The sequence below is a fragment of the Anomaloglossus baeobatrachus genome, chromosome 2, assembly GCF_048569485.1.
Source record: "Anomaloglossus baeobatrachus isolate aAnoBae1 chromosome 2, aAnoBae1.hap1, whole genome shotgun sequence".
In the NCBI taxonomy this organism is placed as follows: Eukaryota; Metazoa; Chordata; class Amphibia; order Anura; family Aromobatidae; genus Anomaloglossus; species Anomaloglossus baeobatrachus.
The window spans coordinates 197,024,154-197,034,824 of record NC_134354.1 but is presented as its reverse complement, the minus strand read 5'-3'; the positions used below and the strand labels follow the sequence as shown (position 1 = coordinate 197,034,824).

Here is a 10,671-nt window from a genome sequence, read left to right as displayed (position 1 = left end):
GGTTGCCATGACGATCCACACTGTCCCAGTCAATGAAGAGCAGGATGTTCCCCATTGGCTGGGAGAGCAGTGCAGTGACCTGAGCTAACATCAATGGGTCAGCCCAGGTCACTGCAGGGCATGACAAGTGCTGCTGTCAGCGAGGTACATTACCTGCGCTGATCTCCTGCACTGCCGACAGCACCTGTCACTGAGTTCAATGACCGCCGCCTTCACAGCCAAGTATCGCGAGAGGCCCGTGACGTCACCGTTAGTCAGTCTCGGGTCGGAAGCGAGAGAAGGTGATGTGACAAGCGGCGGCCATGGAGGACAGTGACAGCGCTGAGGTCGGGACTTCATCCCCGCAGGTAAGCCGAGCGGGACCATGTGTGCAGAGTGACAGGAGGACGTCAGTGTCGTGGACTGCATGGCTGGGGACGTGTGTGTGTGTGTGTGTGTGTGTATGTATGTGTACATGCCGCGTGCAGGAGGGGGCGGAGTGAGCTGAGCGGGGAAGTGTGGGCTTCCTGCACGTAACTAGGATAAACATCGGGTTACTAACCAAAGCACTTTGCTTGGAAACCCGATGTTTATCTTGGTTACCAGCTTCTGGCAGGCTACCAGCGATGGCTCCTGCACACTGTAGCTGTAAAAAGCCCTGCTTTTTGCTGCTAGAACCGTTCTCAAACGTATCTAGAACTATCGAGCTTTAGAAAAAAGCTCGAGTTCTAGTTCTATCTAGAACACCCCCAAAAATCACTCGAACCGCGAACTGGAGAACCTCGAACCGCGAACCGCGCTCAACTCTAGTGTTGATGCAATATCTGGCCAGGACATGCAGATTTGGTGCTGCAATGTAAAGACCAAATTCCTGCACTAAAGCTACATCTTCTTGCAAAAAAAGTATCTAAAAATGATGTGGTTTTGATGTGATATTGAGATTAGTTTTTTTCCAAGGAGAAGTAGATTTGATGCAGGAATTTAGTGTATGACTTTCAACATTGACTGTGCATCTCTTGGCAAAAAATCACACAAAAACGGTCTTGATGCCGTTTCAGTGTGGTTTTCTGCCAGGAGATGCAAATTTGATGCTGAAATGTCGGCACCAGATTTCTGAACCAAATTTGCATCTCTTTGCAGAAAACCGCTCCAAAACTGCATCAAAACCATTTTTGTGTGGGTTTTTTGCAAGAGCTGCACATTTCCGGCTGAAATTTATATACCAAATTCCTTCACCAAATCTTCATCTCCTTGCAAAAAAATGCATTAAAACACGATGTAGTTGTGATCTAATATTTTGCCAGGAGATGCAGATTTGGTGCTGAAATTTATGCACCGTATTATTGTCACAAATCTGCATCTTTTGGCAAAAAAGTCTGCATTAATATCACATCAAAACCTCACCAGGTTTATATGCCTTTTTTACCAGAAGATGCAGATTTCCTGCAGGAATTTGGTGTATAAATTTCAGCACCAAATATGTATCTCCTGGCAAAATATAGCATCAACACTGCATCACGTTTTCATGCATTTTGTTTTTTTCCAGGAGATGCAGTATTGGTGCAGGAATTTGATGTATACATTTCAGCAACATATCTGCATCTATAGGCAAAAAAACACGATTTTGTTCCAGGAGATGCTGGTCTTATTGAACTGAATGAGTTCACCTGAGGTGAGGTCACTGAGTTTAGTGAGGCACATGAGGTCAGTTTACCTGCAGACAGGGGGGGTTACCACGGGAATCTCTAGCTGTGAATGCAGATAAACTGAGTGACAACACCACTCACAGCTGCTGCTCAGTCAGTCTGTGCCTGAAGCTTCACGTTTTCTAATGTGCTCGAGCCCTGCAACGTCAATATGTAGCAGAGCCAGGATCTTCATGAGACCTTATGTGGACAAGTCAGAACTGAGTGTTTGGGGTTAGTAAATTGGAGAAAGAGGGGGTTTGTATTTTATTTTAAATAAAGGATTTTTTTGGTGTTTGCATTAATTTATTTTCGCTAATAGTATTAGTAATGGGTAGTCTCATAGACGCCTTCCATTACTAATCTAGACCTTAGTGTCAGCTGTGAGGTGTCATTAACCCCTTTTATTACTCCGATTGCATTGCACCAGGGCAATCGAGATGAGCCAGGTAAAGTGCCAGAATTATCACATTTAATGGGTGTGATAATTCTGAGGGGCTGCAGGATGTTTTTTTTTTAGGCTGGGGCCCAATATCCATTGGCTTACCTAGCCTTAGAATACCAGCCCCCAGCTGTCAGTTTTATCATGGCTGGATATCAAAATTATGTGTTATCAATTTTATATCAAAATATCAAAATTGTGTGCATGATGGTTTTTAAAATGAAGTAATTAAGTAATTAAAAAAAAAAAAACCCTATAGTTTCCCTCTTATTTTGATACACAGCCAAAATAAGTACATTAAGTACACTGCTGGGGGCTACAGCCTATTGCTGTATGCTTTATCTGCGCTGGGAATCACAACATGGGGGAACCCTATGCCAATTTTTAATTTATTTTTACAATATAGGGATACAGGCAGTGTGTGTGATTCCAATCATAGACGTTGTCACATAGGGTGGGGGCATGGTCTGACTGCAACCAATCACGCACCAGGATTGATGGTGGGTGGAGAAAGCAGTAACTATGTATAAGAGGTTAATGAATGGACCTGGAAGTAGCGTTATAACTGCGGGGCAGACTCGTAAGTATAATGCTCCTGCTCTATCCGCCTAGCTCTTTCTACCACCAGTTTACAGCACAATGTTCGGGTCCCTATAAACATATATGGGGTTCAGCATCTGGGCAGGATGTTCGGTTTCAAGTCTGGTCCCAAATCAGATTTTTTTTTTAATTTGGCTGGACCCACCAAACCCGAATATCACATACACAATAACGCATCATTATATAGTGCTGAAAGAAAATAACAAAAATACAGTCCAATTTACAGTGCTCAAATAATGCAAAAAATCCCTTTAAAAGGCTAAAATAACATCAAAATTCTGAGCACAAATAGTAGCAAGATATAGTGCTCCAATAGTATGTACAACAAAAAATAAAATTTTAAATAATTAAAAAATAAATATCCTATCCAACCAATGCAACATACCATGGCTAAATAATATGAGTATTAAAAGGAACCTGTTAGGTGCAATATGCACCCAGAACCATGAGCAGTTCTGGGTACATATTGCTAATCCTTGCCTAACCGTCCCAGCATCCAGTAGCATACACAAAGAGATCTTTAGAAAAAGTATTTCTAAAGATCCTTTATGATATGCTAATAAGTGCAGGGACTAGTCGCAAGGGTGTTAAGTGTGCTTTACACGCTGCAACATCGCTAGGTATAGCTAGCGATGTCGCGAGCAATAGCACCCGCCACCGTCGTATGTGCGAAATGTGTTGATCGCTGCCATAGCGAACATTATCGCTACGGCAGCATCACATATACATACCTTGTCAGTGACATCGCTGTGACCGCCGAACAATCCCTCCCTCAAGGGGAAGGTGCGTTCGGCATCATAGAGATGTCACTGTGGCGTCACTAAGCGGCCGTCCAATAGAAGCGGAGGGGCGGAGATGAGCAGGACGTAGCATCCCGCCCACCTCCTTCCTTCTGCATTGCCGGTGGATGCAGGTAAGGAGATGTTCGTCGTTTCTGTGGTGTCATACATAGCGATGTGTGCTGACGCAGGAGCGACGAACAATATCGTACCTGTGGCAGCAGCAATATTAAGGAAAGGAGCGACGTGTCAACGATCCCTGTTTTTGAACGATTTTGCGATCGTTGATCATCGGTCCTTGGTGTCATATGCTGCGATGTCGCTACCGGCACCGGATGTGTATCACTAACGACGTGACCCCGACGATATATCGGTAGAGATGTCACAGCGTGTAAAGCGGCCTTTAGTTCCTGAGCTCATTTCGCCCTCTTAGTATGTTAGCACATCTAAACTAAAGGGGCATGATAACATGGTATTCAATAAAGCATCATCAGCAGTGGCATACCTGTGTCCGCTGTCACCACTGATCAGAAGTCCCGACACGTCCAGTCATATGCACTAGACCTCTCTGAAGCCGGGACTCGTGCACCCGGCTTCATATTGCGCATGACTGGAAGTGCTGGAACGTCTGATCAGCGGTGACAGGGGACACAGGTATGCACATCACAGCTGATGCTGCTGCATTGAATAGCATGCTAGCATGCCCCTGTGGGCGTGGTAACATGCTATGAGGGTGGAATGAGTGCAGGAACTAATGCGCTTGTTACTAGTCTCTGCGCTCACTAGCATATCATAAAAGATCTCTACAAATAATTTTTGTAAAGATCTCTTTATGTATGCTACTGGATACAGGGACGGTTAGGCAGGGATTAGAAATATGCACCCAGAACTGCTTGTGGTTCTGGGTGTATAGTGCACCTGACAGGTTCACTTTAAGTGCCTAAATATTACCAGCCAAAATATATAACAAAAACCAGCAGAAATTTGTCCACAGCACCCTGCCCTTACTAATACAGACTGATAAGACTAATGCCTGTTCCAACATGGCTAATAAGGTAATGCCTGCTCAAACATGGCTAACAATAGAGAACCTACGTGTAGAAGTGCTGAGGAAAGGGAATATGAAGACATGGACGGGGCGGGGAGCAAGATGGAAGAAGAGGATGATAATGGTCATGAGATAATGGAGGAAAACAATTAGGAAAGATGAAGCGACTTAGAGAGTGTATCTGCCAGGAGTGCAGCCCCTGGGTGAAGGAGAGGCGCTGGTGATGGAGCAGGACGCCTGTGTGCTGTATCACCAGGAGCAGACAGGGTCACCGTGTTTGAGCTTTGACGTGTTCCCGGTCGGTCTGGGGGTGGATCACTGCGATTTTCCCATGTCGCAACTCGCTGCTTCTCTGCGCCAGGATTCAGGCTGACAGCAAACAGGCCAACAGGATACTAGTGAAGATGAACAATTTGCACCAGACTAGCAAAGAGAAGAATGAATCTAATTCGGAAAGCAGTGAAAGTGAATATGAAGAAGAGGAAGAACGGAGAATTGGAGCTGGCTCTTGTCTAACACTATGAGGGGATTAACCGAATTTGGGTCTCCACTCATCTGGACACTTCAGTCGCTACTGTTTGGTCAGGAAAAGGTCAAGTAAAAATCTATGATCTCCAAAAGCAACTGGTGGCAGTGTCCAACTCGAAAACGATGGCAGCATTCCTAAAATAAGAACAAGCAAAGATCAAATCAGTCTTTTCTTTTTCTGCCCACATGACTGAGGGATTTGCCATGGACTGGTCTCCAAAGACAGCAGGTAAATTGATTACTGGAGACTGTAACAAGAACGTTCATTTGTGGAATCCTAAAAGAGGAGGTTCCTGGCTCGTTGCCCAAAGGCCTTTCACTGGTCACACCAAGTCTGTGGAGGATCTGCAGTGGTCACCGACTGAAGCCACGTTTTTTGCCTCTTGCACAGTCGACGCTTAAATTCATATTGGGGACATCAGAGCAGCACCGAACAAGGCGTGCATGCTGACCGCTAGCGAGGCATACTAGAGTGACGTAATCATGATCAGCTGGAATCAACATGAGCCTTTTATCGTCAGTGGTGGTGATGATGGCGTCCTCAAGATTTGCGCCAATTTCATAAAGGAGTAAGTGTAGTGCGGTTTAAGCAACACATGGCCCCGATCACCTCTGTGGAGTTGCATCCTACAGACAGCAGGGTGTTTGCAGCTGCTAGTGCCAGTGATCAGATAACGCAGTGGGATCTCTAGCGGTGTAGAGAGATCAGGATCAGGAGGGGGACACAGAAGACCCCACGCTGCAGGCCATCTCACCACAGCTGCTGTTTTTGCACCAAGGAGAAAAGGACATTAAGGAGTTACATTGGCACCCACAATGCCCAGGGGTGCTCATCAGCACAGCCTTGTCTGGCTTCAACATGTTCCGTACCATCAGCCTGTGAGGTTGTTCTCCACCCATTACCATGGACAAAGTGCAAACCAATCAGTGGGGTAAATGACACGATGGCGGGGTACAACTGATCCCTCACATTCACTAACAGATGTGGCCTTTTTATAGATCGCTAAAAGCTGCTTTCTTCCTTTCCGAGGAGATTTATTTATAAGAAGGCTTCTGTCCTCTCCCTTATATTGCTGGCCGCTTACGGACCGATAAGACTCATTAACTTGTTGATGGGGTATAAAGCTGTGGCTTATATGAGAAGACCAATACTAATTAAAACCTGTGAGAATTGGTGGACCATGTTGGTTGGGGATTTTGCACTGCGATTACATTTGCAATCCACAAGATTCAAGTTACGCCATTGCTTATTGATCACATAAGAACCATGTTATGTCATTTTCTATCAAGCAAAGTAGTTGTGATGACTGTCCATTAAACATAGACTTTTGTAAGTTCATGAATAGGACATTATGTAGACTTATGTTGTTCTGAGACATTAGTACAATTCAATAGTGATATCTAATTATTGATTGCAGAGATTTCTCTGTAGTAATGCTTTTTGCCCACCTTATTTCTCATCTGTAATGTGTTTCCATTACAGAATCTTTTCACATAACAGCTATTAGGTTTTGTTATATTTCAGGGTCAACATGATTGCACAGAAAATCTTATATAATTTTTTCTCGGCAGGTCATTTGTAAAGCACCAATTGTAGCGTCCTAACAATATAGATTGTCCTGACAATTACCATTCTTAGAACTGTGATGTTGGAAACGTTCAGCTAGACATAACACTTAAATGTATTGAAATCTATTCTGTCTCTCATGTCATAGGGAATTTGTATCACAAATAATAGGCATGTTAGATTCACCAGCATAAACAATAGTATGGCAATCTGGGCTATACAGTTATATGTTATATTCATATGGTAGATGACAGAAAGTAACATTATAGCATTTACAAGACAAAAAAATGTCTTTTACTTGTAAAATGATATAAAATGTGGATAGTATTACAATTTGGCTAGTAGCAGATTTGATTTGTTATGAGTAGATTCGCTCAACTCTATGTGGAATCGCAGACTAGGGGTATACTACCTAAAAGTATCCGGTTAATTTGCTTTGTTTCAAGTATGGAGAGATTGTCATGTTCAGAGCCACAGCTAACTATAGGCACAGTAAGCCTATGCCTAGAGATGGCCTGGGGGAAGGGTACCCATTGAAGGGGAAATTTGCATATGACTAAAATGACAATCATATGTAAATTGTGTACATTAGTATGTTAATTCAGCTCTCACAGTGAAGTAGAAATTAAAATATGACACTCAGTATGGACAAAGAAAAGGCTACAGAGGGTGTTGGATGTTGTCAAAAGTGACTCAAAATATTTTCCTTTATTTTATTTAATCAAGCAAAAACCTCAAGGCCATGTGAAGCTTAAAAGTAATCTGTCAGCAGGTTTTTGCTATGTAATCTGAAGACAGCATGCTGCAATGGTTAACATACAGATTACAGCCAGGAGGCTCTTATCACAAAGTGTGTTTTGTTTACCTGCAATGTTAGTTTAAGCTTCTGTAGCTTTATCATTAGTGGACTCAGGATCCCATGAAATCATTAAGCTCCGCCCCCTTCTGTGATTAGCAGAATATTCAGATATTACACTGAAAGTCTGGTGTCGGAGGGCACAGCATTTTAAGCACTGCTACATGCTAAAACTAACATATTTTATTTTGTCATAATGGCTGCAGCCAGTAATCTAAGTGATACACCGTTGGATTCAGAATCTCTCTGCCTACATCCTGCTACTCTGAAATGAGGTAGAATACAGCAAATGTGTTCAATGCCACTTATGATATAAATATCAAAAAGCAAATAAGAAGCTAAAACATAACTTTTAATAAAAGTATGCAAAAGACCCAATACTTAGGCCAATGTAACCATAGGCATCCTCGACTGCTATCAGGATATAAGGCATAGGCAACGCCACACAAGAGATAGCCCTTCAGGTATGCCACAAATATAACAAACTAAACAAACAAAAAAACAAAAATATATACAGATTGTTTTTCCACATGTTATCCAGACAGCGGTCCTATATACATAACAAACTTAATAGAAAAACACAAAGTATATAAATAATATAGATTGTTGACAGCGGTCAACAGTTTAAATGTACAGAAAGCATTGATAGTTCAGTTAATGTAGCATATATTCTGCATATATTCAGTTAATGTTGCATATAAGATTGCAATAGTCTAACCAATTAGGTGGTCTGCTGGGTAAATCAGTCTCTCCCTCCTAGGAGTCCTAGAGTTCCCATGTCATTACTAATCCTAGTCCTGATGGGAGATATCCTCAACTGTTACCCCAGACGTCTGCTCTAACAAGGGCAGACCACAGCTAGCTATAATGTCAACCTCTGTACTGTCCACAATAACAACCCGACGCGTTTTGTAGATATAAACTCATCAGGGGATATCATCCTACAGAGGGGCAGAGGTCCTTCATCCCAGCTCACAAACAATCTATTAAATATAGATTATATAGATTATTATTATGGATCTTCCATTGTTCATTTTCATATTAAAACCATAACTGGAAACAATCATGTTGCGCATAAGTCAGGCAGCATGAATCTGATGAAAGGTTCCCCTTAAAAGGACTCTGTCAGCAAGTTTTTACTATATAAGATGAAGCCAGCATGCTGTAAGTGTTAAAACAGTCAGCTTAGGCATGCCTGTCTTGTCACTATCGGATCTTTTGTTTATTTGTTTGTTTTAGCAGCCAGACCGTTATTAATGGTGTGGCTAGCTGGCTGTGATTGACACTTCACAGCCAATGCACAAGCTCTATTGAGAGCCTGGTGTGGGCGGGACAGCTCCCAGCTAAGTAAACTAAATTGTTTGATAATGTCAAAATGTCCACACCCAGTAATCTAAGTTAAACATGGTTACTTTCAGAATCTCTTTGCCTACAACATGCTGCTCTCAGATAAAGTAGCAAAATAACCACTTTTATCTTCATATAATTGTTATGTAATCAAAAATCACTCAAAGGGTATTACACAGTTAAGGCCCAGTCACACACAACGACTTACCAGCAATCCCGAAAACGATGCGACCTGATAGGGATCACTGGTAAGTCGCTGGGAGGTCGCAGGTGAGATGTCACACAGTCAGATCTTACCAGCGATGCAGGAACAATACAGGTCGCAGTAGCGATCTGTATAACGATCTCAGCAGTCACTGGGACTCTGTCACACAGTGTCAAACACAGCGATGGGTCCTGCCCAGCAGGACATCGCCTTTGAAGAAAATGGCCTGGACCATTCTGCAAGGACTAGAGATCTCACAGCAGGGGCCTGATCGCTGGTAGGTGTCACACATAATGAGATCGGTAACGGGATCGCTACTGTGTCACAGAAACCGTGACTCAGCTGCGATCTCGCTAGCGATCTCGTTATGTGTGACGGTACCTTTACAATCCCCATTACCTACCATAATAGGTCAATACCTAAGTATAAAGACATTGACACATTTTAATAATAAAATCAATCTTTATTAATCAATATATTTAATAAAACAACAGATTTTAAATGGAAAAATGCTGCCAGTGTGGAGGATCAAACAATAATGACCAATCAATTATTAGTACATATAAAAGAGCCAGACAGCATAAGGATACATTTGTTTAGCGAAAATTATGTATACAGCAAATATGCAATAAACCTGTACTGTTAAATAATATAATGCAACTGATAGTGCACAGGCAACCGGGGTAACCGTAGCTTTGATAGGATTGTTACAAAAAGGCCATTCAAAAATTTGGGAGAGATTGCTGCTGGAGTCAGTGCTTCAAGAGCCATCAGGACATGGGTTACAAGTGTTACATTCCTTGTGTCAAGCTACTCATGACCATGAGAGACACCAGACCCACCAATGCAGAAGAGCTGAAGGCTGCTATCAAAGCAACCTGGGCTTCCAAAACACCTCAGCAGTGCCACAGGCTGATTGCCTCCATGCCACACCACATTGATGCAGTAATTCATGCAAAAGAAGCCCCAACCAAGTATTGCATGCATTTACTGTACATGCTTTTCAGTAGGCCAACATTTCTGAGTTTAAAATCATTTTTCAGTTGGTCTTATATATAATATTCTAATTTTCTGAGATAATGACTTTGGGGTTGCATTGCTTGTAAGCCATAATCATCAACATTAACAGAAATATAATATATGTGTTTTTCTTTTTATATTGAATTACTGAAATAAATTAACTTTTTGATGATATTCTAACTTATTGAAATACACTTGTATGTCATCAGTGCAATCTAACAAAGTAATCATTGAAAATGAATTACCTGCTATTACTGGTCTTTGTTTGTCCCAAGCCTCCAACGTGCATTTCGACTCCTTCATCAGTTCTATTATATTATTTAACCTCAGAGGTTTAGTTTACATTTGTATACATACTTTTTTTTCTAAACAAATTTATCCTAATGCCATCTCACTCTTTAATATGTATTAATAATCTATTGGTCATCCTTACTCTTTGAAGCCCCACACTGGTAGTAATTCCCCATTTTTAATCTATTGTTTTATGTAATTATTATGCCTAAATAGTGCATGAAGTTGAAGTTTAGTTGTTTGGGGTTTTTTTTGTTAATTAGACATTATTTCTTAAAGGGAATCTGTCAGCAGGTTTTTGCTATGTAATCTGAGGACAGCATG

The 10,671-nt window shown here is 41.9% G+C and overlaps 1 pseudogene; it reads left to right on the top strand.

Moving 5' to 3' along the window:
- The first annotated feature begins 4,557 nt into the window (after positions 1–4,557).
- Positions 4,558–5,944, top strand: LOC142289593 (glutamate-rich WD repeat-containing protein 1 pseudogene; annotated as a pseudogene).
- The last annotated feature ends 4,727 nt before the right edge of the window (positions 5,945–10,671 follow it).